Here is a 16,161-nt window from a genome sequence, read left to right as displayed (position 1 = left end):
AAAAGGGAAGGCATTTAATTTTGATTCTAGGAGGGAACAGAAAAGAGAAGGAAGAAGCAAGAAAAAAGCGTGAAGCTAGCAAAAGAGTAAGAAGCTATAGATGTACTTGAGGTGCACTTTCCTGGGGGTAGAATGGGGAAAGGGTTTTTTTATTCTTTTCTTTCTTTTTTATATATTGTTTAAACTATGAAAGTATGATACCACATTTACAGGAGACTTGGAAAATACAGAACAAAGTTATACATAGTTCCACTATATATTACAATCATTTTTAAGTAGATAAGATTTTTAGTTGGAGTTTCTATCTCAAACTCTCAAAAATTAATAAAATTAGTATGCAGAAAAGTAGAAGTATATAGTAGACCTGAAAAACACTATAAACCAATTCAACATAATTAAGAATCACATAATTTTCACACAACAGTAGGATACAAATTCTATTCAAGTTCCCATGGACTATAAATGAGGAGACACTGGATCATATACAGGGACATAAAACAAGGTGCAAAAATTTCAAGGTCTAAAGGCACTGAAATCATAGAGTCTGTTCTCTTATCAATGTGGAATTATGTTAGAAATCAACATCAAACGATATTTGAAAATAACCCACATATTTTCAAATGGAATGTGATATTTATTAAGAGAGATCTTTGACTTAGCCATTGAAAGCCTCAGTAAGTTAGAAGACTGAAAAAACAGAGGGTGATTGCAGAGAAGAAAGCATTTAAATGAGAAGTTAATATCAAAATGAGAAATTAATATCAAAGATACTTTAAAAACTCCATGTATTTAGAAATTAAATGTCCATTTTTAAATGATGGGTCTCTAAGAAGCCATAACAAGGAAAATTAGAAAATATTTATGACAGAATAAAAATGAAAAGAGGATTTACCAAAATTTGTTTCATGCAGCTGAAACTGCCGGGAAAGGGCTTTTAAGGCTAGAGAGGTGGGTTTTTTTTTTTTTTTAGAGGTTTTTAAAAAATTTTGTATGAATTAGGCTTCCTGTTTGAAAGTAACACAAACCCAAATCAAAGAAGTTTCAATAAAAGAATCTTAGTGGCTCATAAAGTTTGGAAAGATTCTAGGAGAGTCTGTAGCATCTAAGGAAGAGTTATGGAAACCAGAGCTGTGGGAACTGGAGCCAGAAACTTAAATTAACATTGCCAGATCTCTCTCTCTCTCTTTGCCTTCTTCTCTCCTTCCTTCTCCTATCTTACTAATCTCTGCTTAACTCTTTCTTTCTCTATGTGGGTCTTACTCTTCTCTACTGCAGACAGGACTTTGCCATGTGGTAAGAGATATGACTACTATCAGACGCATCTCAGTGACCACAGAGAGTTTTCTTTGGGTACTAGTATGCATATCGGAGAAGGCAATGGCAACCCACTCTAGTACTCTTGCTTGGAAAATGCCATGGATGGAGGAGCCTGGTCAGGGGCAGTCCATGGGGTCGCTAAGGGTCGGACACGACTGAGTGCCTTCACTTTCACTTTTCACTTTCATGCACTGGAGAAGGCAATGGCAACCCACTCCAGTGTTCTTGCCTGGAGAATCCCAGGGACGAGGGAGCCTGGTGGGCTGCCGTCTATGGGGTCGCACAGAGTCGGACATGACTGAAGCGACTTAGCAGCAGCAGCAGTATGCATATAATGGGGCTTCCCATGTGGTGCTAGTGGTAAGGAAATAGCCTGCCAATGTAGGAGACTGTAAGAGACCAGGGTTTGATGGAAGAGGGCATGGCAGCCCACTCTAGTATTCTTGCTTAGAGAATCTCATGGACAGAGGAGCCTCGCTGGCTACAGTCCATAGGGTTATAAAGAGTTGGACATAAATGAAAAGACTTAGCACACACACATATATATAACAATCCTAGGGATCTTCTCTAATTAGGTTTACTTGGATTACATGTCCATCCCTGTATCAATCATCAGTGCCAGTGACATAGGGCATGATGATTGTCCTACACAAATCATGTGACTATATTTTGGCCTAGAGAGGAAGGGTCTATTATCAGAAGAATGGAGATGGAAATGTTTACTGGGAAGATAAAAATGATAGTGAAATCTTTGTGTTGCTTAAACCAACCCCCCCATTTCAAAAACCTTCAGTACAATCTTCTTTCCAGTAACAGGTTTGTGTAAATGGAATTTTTTAGCTAGAAATATTGGAAGGGATCTTAAGCCTTCCAAAGGTCTGGTTTAAGGTAGTAAAGAATAGGGAAATACACATAGATATAAAATGATCCATAAACTGAACTAATTTAGCAGAAGCAGGATTTTTAAACTGAACTAATTTAGCAGAAGCAGGAATTTGGAACCATAAGTGACTATGAGAATAATGCTATGAAAGAGGGCATTGGATTGCAAAAGATGTAGTGCAGAGATTTGAGCCCTTCTTATGTACCTCTATTACCTGGAAAGGGGCAGATTAATATTGTTGGCTTATTACAATGGGGTGTTGTAGGTTCTTCCAAGATCCCCCTGATGGGACTCTTTAACTGTAATTCCTGTCATGTGGGTGATGCTTCTTATCCGACTGGCTGGTTTTTAACTTCACCTCCCAGGAATGAGCCTCCTATAGTCAACATAGGGTACGTCTACGGCGTCATGAACTTTCAAACTGGCTCTGTGTGAACTCCATTTTAGAAAGCCTGTGTCTGGTATGAGGAAATATTCTTATTTCTGTTCTGCCATCTGTGGATGGTCAGCCTTCTTTTTTCTCTGCTCTGTGGCCCCAGGCCTGTCTATCTCCAAACTCCAGAGGACACAGATCATGCTGAATAATCTGCTGCTTATGATTCTATTGAAGCCCTTCCTGTCAGCTTAAGGTGATGGAAAATTCCCCTTCCCTGCACTGTGAACACAGCATTTACACAACTCTTCTAAAGAGATTCTGTGCTTCCTCTTCTCTTCAACTTTAACTCTTGATTACAGGGAATATGCTGAGGGTCACAAAGCCTGCTTTTGATTATCTTCTTTGTAAACTCCTCAAAAAAGGGCAAGCTTTGTAATGCGAGGAGAGCATGGCATCTACTGTTTTATTTTTGGTTTTGTAGATTTAGCCCAAACTCACAAAGAAAGAATACTGTTTTAAGTTCCTTTTAACAAGCATTGGGCTTTCCTGGTGGCTCAGACAGTAAAGAATCTGCCTACCTTGTGGGAGACCTGGGTTTGATCCCTAGGTGGGTAAGATCCCCTGGAGAAGGGAATGGCAACCTGCTCCAGTATTCTTGCCTGGAGAATTCCATGGACAGAGGAGCCTGGTGGGCTACAGTCCAAGGGATTGCAAACAGTCAGACAGAACTGAAGGACTAACAGACACACACGTACAAGCATTACCTCACTTAAACATTTCAGCATATTGGTCCCATTTTACACATGAGAAAATTGGCTTAGAAAGGTTAAGTGAATATTTGAGATCATACAGAGAATAAGTGGCAGGGATGGACTCTGAACCCAGATCTTCCTGACTCCCAGATCTTGATGTGTCTTTAACTTTAAAAGTGTTAATTGATTACCAGGGAGCCCTAGAGTTTTGTGGTTAATGCTCTGAATCAGATGTGAGGAGCCTTGATCAAATGCTGGTGCCTCTGATTCATTATGGTGTTGCTCCATTCACCTTGGTGTCTCACTTTTCCTTTCTGTGAGCTGTGGAACATAAAAGTAAAACTTCTATTTTATTTTTTTCTATTCCTTCCTGGTTGGTGTTGGTGAGGAGATTTAGGGGTTGGTGAGTAGGAAAAAGAATTGGTAGGATTAAAGTTTATTGAACATCCACTACTATGTCCCAGGCTGGCTCTGTGAGAGGCTCTTTATTATTTAAGGTAACTGATATTGACTACAATCACTTAGCAACAAGTATAGCACAGTCAATGACCAATTAGGATGATACTGGCCATTAACAGTCAGTAGGCTGCACCCTTGAGACCTGCCTGAGTGTGGGCCTCAAAGAAACAGGCTTACAGAGCAGCTCACACAGGTCAAACAACCAATGAAGAGGGGCTTGGACAACTTTCTGGGCTGATTCATGACAAAGTCCATAATCTTTCCAGCTATTTGATGAATACTCAGGAGACAGTATCCACACAGAGTTGAGCTATTATTATCCTCAGATGTAGGTACTTTGATGTTACTTAGGAAAGGTAAACAAGGCTAAGAGCTTTTATTTTTATGGTTCTCCTTTCAAAATAACACTGTTTTTCTTCTTTCTCTTATCTATGTTTTTCTCATGTCTCTGGTGAAATATGGAGAAAGCAATGGCACCCCACTCCAGTACTCTTGCCTGGAAAATCCCATGGACGGAGGAGCCTGGAAGGCTGCGGTCCATGGGGTCGCTGAGGGTCAGACACGACTGAGCGACTTCACTTTCACTTTTCACTTTCATGCACTGGAGAAGGAAATGGCAACCCACTCCAGTGTTCTTGCCTGGAGAATCCCAGGGATGGGGGAGCCTGGTGAGCTGCCGTCTATGGGGTCGCACAGAGTCGGATATGACTGAAGTGACTTAGCAGCAGCAGCCAGTGAAATAACTAGTTCAGTTACAAGCCTCAAAACCTTATATTCAGAATCTTACTTCCTCCTGTTGTGGCAGGTCTCCCTAATCAAGATACATGTACACGACTAAGAACAACACAAGAGAAAAAAGAAAGAGGGACAGAGGGGGAACAGATCAAAAAGAAAGAAAAGGTGACAAAGACAGAGAGGGAAGAAAGGAAAGAGGGAAGAAAAAGCAAACAAACAAAGATGCGGTTCAGACCAGGGCTAGTTCCGGAGCTTGTTTCTACAGATTAATGAATGGAAAGTTTGCAAATTTGTAAGTCATTTCTGACTCCCTAACAGCTTTCAACATCAAAGTGCTTCAGTGTCCCCAGTGTATTCACTTAACCCCAGGGCTCTGGTAATGCCCACCTGGGAGGGGAGGTAAGAAAGGTACAGACTCAACTGTTACTTGTGGAAAAACCAAGGCCAAACAGGAAGAATTAAAACAGAAAATGACTCATAAACCATAGAAAGGGGCACTTCCTTTACTTTGATCATTCATCTCACAGAAAGCAGCATTTCCATTGCTTTGTTTTTAGGAGCTTTCCCTCAACAACTCAGCCTCTCCTAACTCCCTCCTATGAGGCAAGTTCAGTTTTTCCAAAGAACTCATGACAAACTTCCCTGGCCTCTTCTTTCACTCTGACTTCTCTTGAGCTGAATACTTGTGTTGAATATTTGCTATTGAAGATATAGGAATAGTCGACGATTTATAAATGCATTGCTTATAAAAAACCACAGCAGCAGCTGCAAATTTTATGGGCCTGGTAAAATCCTTTAGAGAAGTGATAGGTTTAGAAAAGCTTCTTAACAGGCCTCTTCTTGGTTTAGATGCTGTTCAGATCCCATTCTGAAACGGGAACTACTGTGATAGTTGAAATTGGTCTGCATAATAGAGTAACAGATGTCTTTCAGTTTTCCCCTTGGGGTGTGCTATCATATGTTTAAAAACCACTTCTCTAATAAAAACAACAGCAAGCAAACAAAAACCCACAAAACACTGATTGGTAGCGCCTGTCTATTCTGTGGTATCATTTGCATAAAAATGTGTACTATTATGTAGTATTTCTACTTTACCTGTACAATACATGTAAATAGCCCCAAGAGCATAGAATAGTAAAGTGTAGCAAAATAATTAGGAAGTGAGTGCTAATTATCTTTTAAAAATGTATTTTATTTAAATGTAACCTTATATAACTTCGCTTTTAATAATGGCTGTGTTTAACAACAGGCTTGTGAAATTTCTGAAAATTTAACAATGGACTTAAGTGAACCTGTATGCAATAATGGGCATACCACTAGCTTTGGGGGCCCTGAAAGTTTGAGAGGAGGGGAAAGAGAGTGAGAATGGGCTCTCAGGAAGTGTACATGCCAAAATGACAGCAAAGTGATGCCCAATGAAAAACTCTCTGTGCATAGACACCAATGGACTTTGAGGACAGTGATTTAAATAAAGTAATTTAAATTTGTTCTCTATTCCAGCCTTTTCCCTCAAATCTTAGGCCTGTTAAATAATGATTAAAGAAGACAACTTAGGTGATAAAAGCAATCTTTACTTAACATTTTATGAAGTAGACAATCTCCATTGGACAACTGCAAAATGAGGCAGAGGGCAGGAGCTTTTCTATTTTTTTTCTGTTTCTCTTTTTCTTGAAGTATAGTTGACTTACAATGTGTTAGTTTCAGGTGTACAGCAATGTCATTCGTATACATACACATACATATACATATGTGTTAGGGGAAGCACACTGATTGAAACCGCCCACCCTGGCCAGGCACCGTAGTAACCTTATGCACCAGTTGTTTTATGACAGGAAATCCTGATAAGGAATACGGAGCTAATAAGCCACCACCAACCAGAAGAGTTCGGGAAAGGTCGAAAGGAGACACCGTGTGTCCGTCCATTTCCCAGAATCCCTCTTGCTAGCATCCATCTTGGCTGAGCGATGCGTGCGCCACCAGGAAAGACTCTGAATTAGAATGATTGGCCAAAGACCACCCGGAAACTAATCCCATCACCATAAAACCCGAGACTGCGAGCGACGGGGCACAGTAGTTCTCCTGGGTTCCCTTACCCTACTGCTCTCCACCCGGGTGCCCTTTCCCAGAACCAGTACAATATTGTAAAGTAATTAGCCTCCAATTAAAATAAATAAATTTAAATTAAAAAAAAAGAAAAAAAAATCTCTTGCTTTGTCAGCACATGTGTCTTCTCGGACAATTCATTTCTGAGTGTTAGATCAGAGCCCAGTTTTGGGCCCTGGAAGGGGTCTGCCTTCCTGCAACATATACATTGCTGTAGGTAAATGTGTGTGTGTGTGTGTGTGTGTGTGTGTGGATACACACACACACACACACACACTTTTTCAGATTCTTTTTGGCAGGAGCTCTTATATGATAAAGAATAAGGCAAAAGCAAGGAAGTATAGAGCCCAGAGTTGGCTTGCATATTTTACACTCAAGCAAGCAGAGTGTAGGTGAGCAAAATGTGCCACCCCAAAATATCTCTTTGGCATGAGAATTATTTTGAACTGAAAACAAGCAGGTCCCAAAAGACTCAGGAAGAAACTTTGACCTTCTCCCTAATTGCCTAAAAGAATTCAGATAGAGGGCTTTTCCTGGAATAGAGCTATCACCAGAGATATCTGCAAAGACTATGGGCTAGGAGTGGTGGGGAAACTCAACAGGGCCTTGCGATCAGGATCCACTCTGTGTCTCGTAGTTTCTGCCTGGCCCGGCAAACATTTGTTTACCAAACATTTGCTTTCCCATCTCCGTGTGAATTGCCCTCTTCCCTCTTGAAATCCCAAACCACTACCCCAACACCCTCTTTGTTTTTAGCTAAATATGGTATATAAGGTTAGAGTTTGGACTATTTTGCAAGTTACTCAGTTTTCCTGTGTCTTTCCCAGGTATGCATGCTATTAAACTTTTATTTTCTTCTGATCACCTCTCTCATGCTGACTTAATTCTTGGGTTAGCCAGAAGAACCTAGAAGGAAAATTTCTATTGGCTGTCTTGGGTCTTCCTCCCTGCATGGGCTTTTTTCTAGTGAGTGGGGGCTACTCTCTAGTCATGGTATGTGGGCTTCTCATTGAGGTGGCTTCTCTTGTTTCACAGCATGGGCTCTAGGTTGTGTGGGCTTCAGCAGTTGTGGTTCCTGGGATTTAGAGCACGGGGTCAATAGTTGTGATACATGGGCTTAAGTTACTCCAAGGCATGTGGGATCTTCCAAGACCAGCAATTGAACCAATGTCTCCTGCATTGGCAGGAAGATTCTTTACCACTGAGAAACCAGGGAAGCCATTCCAGAAACTTCAGACATTCAGATTACCTGACCAGGAGGAATAGTATATAAAGAAAAGCTAGGCTCCTAAAATGCTTGCCACCATGCCTTTGTTTATGGCTTTGTAGGAGAGGCCCTTGGATCATCTTTCAGAGTCTACCAAATCTTAATTCACATGAAATCAATGGCAATTTTATTTCTCAGACCACAGCAAAAGTGAAATATCAGGCTAGAAGGTACTAGGTTATAAGAGAGAGTTTCTACGATAAAGGAAGTAACTATTGTTCTCCTGATATAGTAGGAGACTTTAGGAAAGCATGACTGCTGTTGTTCAGTTGCTCAGTTGTGTCCGACTCTTTGTGACCCCATGGACTGTAGCACACCAGACTTCCCTGTCCATCACCATCTCCTGGAGCTTGCTCAAACTCATGTCCATTGAGTCGATGATGCCATCCAACCATCTCATCCTCTGTCATCCCCTTCTCCTTCTCCTCCTGCCTTCAATCTTTCCCAGCTTTAGAGCCTTTTCTAATGAGTCAACTCTTTGCATCAGGTGGCCAAAGTACTGGAGCTTCAGCTTCAATATCAGTCCTTCCAGTGAATATTCAGGATTGATTTCCTTTATGATTGACTGGTTTGATCTCCTTGAAATCCAAGGGACTCTCAAGAGTCTTCTCCAGCACCACAGTTCAAAAGCATCAGTTCTTCAGTGCTCACCTTTGTTACGGTCCAACTCTCACATTCTACTGGAAAACCATAGCTTTGACCATATGGACCTTTGTTGGCAATGTGATGTCTTGCAAAATTCAAGAAAACCTGGTAGAGTACAGAAGTTAATAGTTATATTGACATACATGATTAATCAAGAAATGGAAAAATAATAGTTGTTATCTTCTGTTTAAGAAAGAGGGTGCTAATTAACTATTCTAGACAGATTTCCATAAATGTTTATAATACAAGAAAATTGCTTGAACATGTAAACTTCAGTTCCTGAACAAGTTGCATTAATACAAATCACATTGTTCCTTAAAGATCCTGGTGCATGCAGATTTATTATCTAACTTTTACATTTGAGTTTTTTTTTTTTTTTTAAGATTTTATTATTTATTTATTTATTCTTTTGCCATACTGCGTGGCATGTGGGATCTTAGCTTCCCAACCAGGGATCAAATCTGTGCGCTCTGCAGTAGAAACAAGTCTTAAGCACTGGACTGCCAGAGAAGTCCCTCTGTCTGAGGTTTTTTTTTTTTTTTTTACTTTGCAATATTGTATTGGTTTTGCCATATGTATAACCAGTTTCCTAATTTGTCAGAGTCATTTGTTTGAATATTAACAAGAAGTCTAAATTATGCCTCTGGCCACACTTTTCCATCTGATGTTCGGCTTTCAATCTCATTCTCAATTTATTTACAACCAGACTCATAAATTTTCCTATGAAATAATAGAAAAAATATATATTTCTCTTTCCCCGGTTCATGGCACACAGCTCTCAAAACCCTGGTAGTTCCTTAATTCTTAAGGGCACTAGGAATATCTTCTGTTCTAATATTTGGTTTTTGATTTTAGCTTCTGACACAGAGCAACTAAATATCTTGGAATTCAGGAAATTCACGTGGCAGAAATGGGTTTTTTTGTGCTAATGACTCTTGGTGGGATCCTGGATAGTTCAGGTTGGGGACTGGTCACCAGAAAGACCAAAGTATGATTAGAAGTGTGGAACTTTCAGCTCCATCTCCCATCCTCCAGAAAGAAGAGAGGGCTGGAGACTGAATTAATGATCTATCATCTCTGTGTGATGACAACACCATAAAAATCCCCCAAATGTTGGGGTTTAGAGAGCTTCTGGGTTGCTGAACACATGGAAGTGCTGGAAAGAGAGCGTGCCTAGTGAGGGTGTGAACACTTTGAGCCCTTTCCCCCATTCTTTGCCTTACACAACTCCTTCTGGATGTTTTTCTGTATCCCTTAACATGTCCTTTTATAATGAATGAATAAATATAAGTAAGTGTTTCCTGAGTTCTTTGAAATATTTTAGTAAATTATGGAACCCAAGGAAGGAGTTGTGGGAACGCTGATTTACAGCCCATTTGGACAGAAGTTCAGGTAACAATTGAGGACTTGTGATTGGCATCTGAAGTGAGAGCTGGGGTACAGTTTCATCCAACTGAGCCCTTAATCTGTTGACTGCTGTTTTTCAGTTGCTCAATTGTGTCTGACTATTTGCCACCCCATGGACTGCAGCATGCCAGGCTTCCTGTCCTTCACCATCTCCTGGAGCTTGCTCAAACTTATGTCCATTGAGTTGGTGATGCCATCCAACCATCTCATCCTCTGTCGTCCCCTTCTCCTCCTGCTTTCAATCTTTCCCAGCATCAGGTCTTTTCTAATGAGTCAGCTCTTCACATCAGGTGGCCAAAGTATTGGAAGTTCAGCTTCAGCATCAGTCCTTCCAATGAGTATTCAGGACTAATTTCCTTTAATATTGACTGGTTTGATCTCCTTGCAGTCCAAGGGACTCTCAAGAGTCTTCTCCAACACTACAGATCAAAAACATCAATTCTTTGGTGCTCAGCTTTCTTTATAGTTCAACTATCACATCGATACATGAGTACTGGAAAAACCATAGCTTTGACTATATGGACCTTTATTGACAAAGTAATGTCTCTGCTTTTTAATATGCTGTCTAGGTTTGTCATAGCTTTTCTTCCAAGGATCAAGTATCCTTTAATTTCATGGCTGCAGTCACCATCTGCAGTGATTTTAGAGACCAAGAAAATAAAGTCAGTCTCTGTTTCTATTGATTTCCCATCTATTTTCCATGAATTGATGGGACCTGTCAGATCTAACAGTAGCTCCAGGTATTAATAGATAGTGTCAGAACTGAGTTGAATTGTAGGACACCCAGTTGATAATGGAGAATTGCTTGCTGTGTAGAATACCACATATCTGATGTCAAGCACATTGTGAATATGATAGTATACTTTCTGTTTCTATGATTTTGATGACTCTAGATACTTCTTGTAACTGGGATCATAAAGTATTTGTTCTTTTGTGTCTGGCTTATTTCACTTAGCATAGTGTCTTTAAGATGCATCCATGTCGAAGTATATAAGAGGGTTTCCTTCTTTTTTAAGGCTGAATATCTATTGAGCTTTCAATTTCAGTGATTATATGCTTCATTTCTAGAAATTAATTTTCTAAATCTTACTTTTTGTTTTACTTTATGTCTTTAATAATTTTAAGCATTAATCATTAGTTTTTGTCAACCTACTATTTTCTGTGCTTGAGGGCTCTAATTTTAACTTTCCTTTTTTTATATGCAGACTTTAAATTATAATGAATTGTTTCCTTGTGTGCTTTACATGTTTTAATGCGTGCTCACAGATTTTTGTTAGATAACTAATTCAGGTACCACAAATGGTTTTCCTAAGTTTACTGTCTTACTAGTTTAAGACCTTAAATCTATCACTAATAATCTTAACCTAGTATTTTAATCTTCTTGACTCAGATTTTCATTTTTAAAACTTTATTTATTTATTTAGACTGCATCAGGTCTTGGTTGCAGCATGCAGGTTTGGTTGCTCAACAGCATGTGGGATTTTAGTTCCCCAGCCAGGGATCAAACCCACGTCCCCTGCACTGGAAGGCCAATTCTTAGCCACTGGACCACTGGGAAGTCCCAGATCTTCATTTTTATCACCCTCTTCTATATCCACAAACTAGATCTTGCCAAATGCCATCTAGAATGGTTCTACCTGTCTGGAATATTAAACCTCTATATCCTACCTTTTGACAGCTTTTAATTTTGCTAACTTTTGTGTCATTTCTCTGCACAAATTACAAGCCTCATCAGTATCTCTAGTCCAATGACCCACTCTTTTTTCCCCCTCAATTTGTCTTCTCTCTAGCATCACTTTGATTTTCTGTATGTTGAATACCCATATCTTTTGGAAACTCCTTTTCTTTCCTTCTACATGGTATTGGTCGGGCTGCTGATCACATGTTTCATGTGCTCTAGCCATCCTTATCATAGATGCGTGCCCCTGACCCAGGCTGTCTGGGCAATCCTTGTTAGGGATTGATATGTACACAATGAGAGCAATGATCAGGGTCAGCCTGTGAGGTCATGAGATGTAAAGAATAAATAAAAGTCGAGCTTCTGGAGGTTGTCCTGCCATGCGTACTTGGAGAGATTTGGGAGAGAATGAAGTCAAACAGGAGCAAACAGAGCTGAGTGATGAGAACAAAATCCTTCCTTCTCATTTACCAGCATTCACTCCCATTTAACATCTAAATCTTCTTTCTCTACTGAACTAAGCTTCTCAAAATAGTAATTTCCAATTTAAGTCTCGACTTCCATATCTTCCAGCCATTTTCTCAATTCATTGTTTACCAGCTTCAATAAACCATGCCAGTGAGGCTGTCTTTGCTAAGGTTCCTTATAACTTCCTACTTATCAAACTCATATATTATATAAGTTTACTGCAGAATTTACATATATCCTATTTCTTAAAATAATTCCCTTTCCTTGAATTTTTGCAACACTAGGATTTTCTGGTTTTTCTAAACTCTCTTTTGATTCCTTTTTCTTCTTCAGGTGGGAGTCTCTTCCTTAACCACATTACCTAGGGCTCTGTGTAGGTAATCATCTTTTTTTTTTTCATGTCTTTTCTTTTCATACATATATACACACTCCTTGGGTGACCTTACCAATATTATAACTTCAGCTGTCACCCAGATTCAAATTGTTCCGAAATCTATATTTCCAGCTTCAACCATTCTCTTTTGTTCAGACCAAAGAAAATGACAATTGAGCAAAGACCAGAAGGAGATGAGGGAGTGAACCTTACATCTGGAGGACTATCATTCTAGAGTGTGGAAATAGCAGGTATAAAGGCCCTGAGATGGGAGTGTACTTGGCATGTTCAAAGAATGACTGAGAGTGAGGGGGAAATTAATGGAAAATGAGGTCAGAGAAGTAATGGATGGGAGAAGGTCATGTCATGTAAGGTCTTATTATAGATCATTTTAATGACCCAAACTTCTGCTCAGAGTGAGATGAAAAGTCAGTGGAGAGATTTTAGCAGAGGAGTGATGTGTTCTGTCTGATGTTTTCAAAAGGATCATTCTGTGATGAGAATAGACTGAAAGAGCAAGATATGAAGCTGGGTTATTATAGGCTACTGCAGTAACTTAGATGACACATGTTGGTGATCTGGACCAGGGTAATAGCAGTGAAGGAGCTGATTATGGATCTATTTTAAAGGGAGAACCAATAGCATATGATGACAGACTGGATGTGGAGTCTGAGATCATAGGAGTATTCAAAGATTATTGTCTCAAGTAACTGGAAGGATGGGGTCACAACTTACTGAAGTGGGGAACTTTGTAGGAAAAGAAGGTTGTGGGAACCAGTTATATATGAGATACCTATGAGACATTCAAGTGTAGGAGTCTTGAGGCATCTGGATAAAGGATGGAGTTTAGTGCTTAAATGGATTAGAGATATTAATTTGGCAATTATCTTCCATAAATAACATTTAAACTTATGACAGTAGATGAGATCATCACTGGAATGAGAATAAACAGAAAAGGTAAATATTCTAAGAACTGAGCTTTGGAGTAATCTACTGTTAAAAGGCAAGGAAGACAAGAAAACTAGCAAAAGAAACAAAGGAGTAGCCAGAAAATGGAAACAAAATCAAGAGAGTTTGATACCCTGGAAGATGACTGAAGAAATGTTTCAAGAAGAAAGGAGGGACTGATCATCAAATGTGGCTAATAGGTCAATTACATTGAGAACAGAGTATTTCAATGGGTTAATAAAAAGAGAGATTTCACTGAAAAAAAGAAGCAGTAGCTAGAGAGGGAAGTAGGATCAAGAGAGTTTTCTTTTGTTTATGTTTGTAATCTGTTAGGGAAGATCTGGTAGGAAGGGAATTTGTCAGAGCAGAAAGAGAATTGGGAGAATTGCTGGAGCAATGTCCTTGAGTAGGTGAGAGGAGATGGGTTCTGGTGCATAAGGAAAAGAACAATCCTTTTCCCGACACAGTTAAATTTGTCTATAGTAACAGGAGAGAAGACAGAGTAGGGTACAGACATAGGTAAGTAGATACTTACAATGGTAGCAAATGGAAATACTCTTCTGCTTTCTATTTTTCTCAGTAAGGGAAATGAGAGTGAGAGGATGAGTGAAGAAGAATTGAAAAAGTGGTGCCCCTTATTTCTTCCCTGCCTTTATCTTCTAGTTGTTTAGGAGAATGAGAGAACACACTGGGGAAATAAAATACAATTGCCTGGCAGCATGGGCCTCCCTGGTAGCTCAGCTGGTAAAGAATCTGCTTGCAATGCAGGAAACCCTGGTTCAATTCCTGGGTCGGGAGGATCCCCTGGAGAAGGGATAGGCTACCCACTCTAGTATCCTTTGCCTGTAGAATCCCCAGGGACAGAGGAGCCTGGTGGGCTACATTCCATGGAGTCGCAAAGAGTCAGACATGACTGAGTTGAATGCACATGTTGAAGTCAGGGATCATACATGTAAGAGAGACTAGTCATAGCATAGTTGTATGCCTTTCTCCATCTACCTTTAGATGTGCAAATTCAAGCACCAAAGAGCCCAATAATTGGATTTAATCAGTATTGATTTTTTGATTTTTTTTTTTGTTAGACAAGTACAACCCCAAATGGAACAAGGCAGTTGAGGGTGTAAGGGAGGGAGTGGGATGATAACCAAACAGAATTTAAACTAGGTAAGGGGAAAAGTGATAACATAAGAGAGATGATGGATCATGAATAGTGGTTAGGTTAATGGACCATAGATCAGAGGATGGAGCTTAAAGGATTATTGGTATTGGGGAAAAATAGTGAGTGAAATGGAAAAGAGAAAGGTGGTGATTAGAGAGAGTGGAGTGCTTGGAATTAAATTATAGAAGAACTGTAACTTTTGGTACTAGTGCATAGCCATAGGAAGTAACCAGTCAGTGAAATCTAGGGGGACAAGTCTATGATGGTACAAGAATCAGAAGAGAAACCAAGTCAAGGAGTGGTAAGGAGGAGCTAGAAAGAGGAATATACTAGGATGTTCAAGAGGAGAGGAGGTCAAGAATCTGAAAAACTAGGTTAATGCATGGATAGAATTATGACAGTAGTAGTGTTGAAGGATATGAGCTAGCTAGAAGCTAAACTTTTCAGGAAATGGGGGGCAGTGACTTGAGGATAGCAGATGACTGTAACAAAGCAGTGGTGTTATAGTCTTAAAACACAAGGTTAGAAGCTAAAATTGCTCATCTTGTGGTCATGCATGACATCCTACTTACAAAAAAATTTTGTCTTAAGTTTTCTGCAGAATTTTTCATACTTCCACTTTCTTCAACTTCTCTTTTCTTTAAACTGTATGACCTTGAGATCACTTGGTTCTCCTACCTGTCAATTCTACTTTTTGTCATCTCTTAGATTCTCCTTCTCAGTGGTGTTATTCCTGGCTCCCTATATGTTCTTTTCTCTCCTCACTATATGCACACTCTGAGTGATCTCACCAATCTCATGGCTTAACTGTAACACAAATGCATGTGGCTCTTAAATCTGTAGCTCCAGCCACAGCTATGCTCCTCTGCTTTAGACCTGTATTTCTGATTGCCCACTGAATAGCATTAGGATGGGTTTTCCAGGTGATGCAGTGGTAAAGAATCTACCTGCTAATGCCGGAAACAAAGAGACACAAGTTCGATCACTGGGTCAGGAAGATAACTGGGAGTAATAAATGGCAACCCAGTCTAGTATTCTTACCTGAAAAATTCCATGGACAGAAGAGCCTGGTGGGATATAGTTCATGGGATCACAAAGAATTGGACATGACTGAGAGACTGAGCATACACACATGCTTCAGATACCTTAAATTCATTCAAGACTGAATTAATTATCTTCTTCTTTAAACTTTTCTTCATCTTTGAATCTCAGTCACTAAGATGACTCACCATAATTCAATTCCTCTTTCTCATCTCCCAAATATAGTCAAGTTATGAATTTCTGTGAATTTCATTTCTCAACTGAATTCTATTTCTGAATTGTCAACACTGATTAAATCCAACTCTTTGACTTCTTCAAGGTCATATCTGTATATAAAAAATTTGGTGAAGAAAAAGGCATTACCCTAGTCTCATGGAAATATAGAAAATATAGTTATCAAATGTTCTATTTTCTATAGCACAGGAATGCACTTGTAAGGAAGATGGAAAGGATGTTGAATGTCTACTCATCACCCTGACATATCAGGTATGGGGTATGGGGCTTCTCAAAGAGGAAGAGAATTTTTCTATTTTTTTTGTGTGTGTTTATA

General features: G+C 39.5%; 1 protein-coding gene across 10 annotated transcripts in view; it reads right to left on the bottom strand.

Moving 5' to 3' along the window:
• Positions 1 to 7,996: 7,996 nt before the first annotated feature.
• The window catches only part of SLAMF6 (SLAM family member 6), a 44,572-nt gene continuing 36,407 nt past the window's right edge, over positions 7,997 to 16,161 (bottom strand). For all 10 annotated transcript variants that reach the window (XM_061401704.1, XM_061401707.1, XM_061401718.1 and 7 more), the window contains one exon: positions 7,997 to 8,642. The gene's annotated coding sequence lies outside the window, so the exon portion shown is untranslated. The remainder of the gene's footprint in view (positions 8,643 to 16,161) is intronic.

Source organism: Bos javanicus, chromosome 3 (genome assembly GCF_032452875.1).
Source record: "Bos javanicus breed banteng chromosome 3, ARS-OSU_banteng_1.0, whole genome shotgun sequence".
In the NCBI taxonomy this organism is placed as follows: domain Eukaryota; kingdom Metazoa; phylum Chordata; class Mammalia; order Artiodactyla; family Bovidae; genus Bos; species Bos javanicus.
The sequence above is the reverse complement of the archived record's forward strand: the minus strand, read 5'-3'. Positions and strand labels throughout refer to the sequence as shown.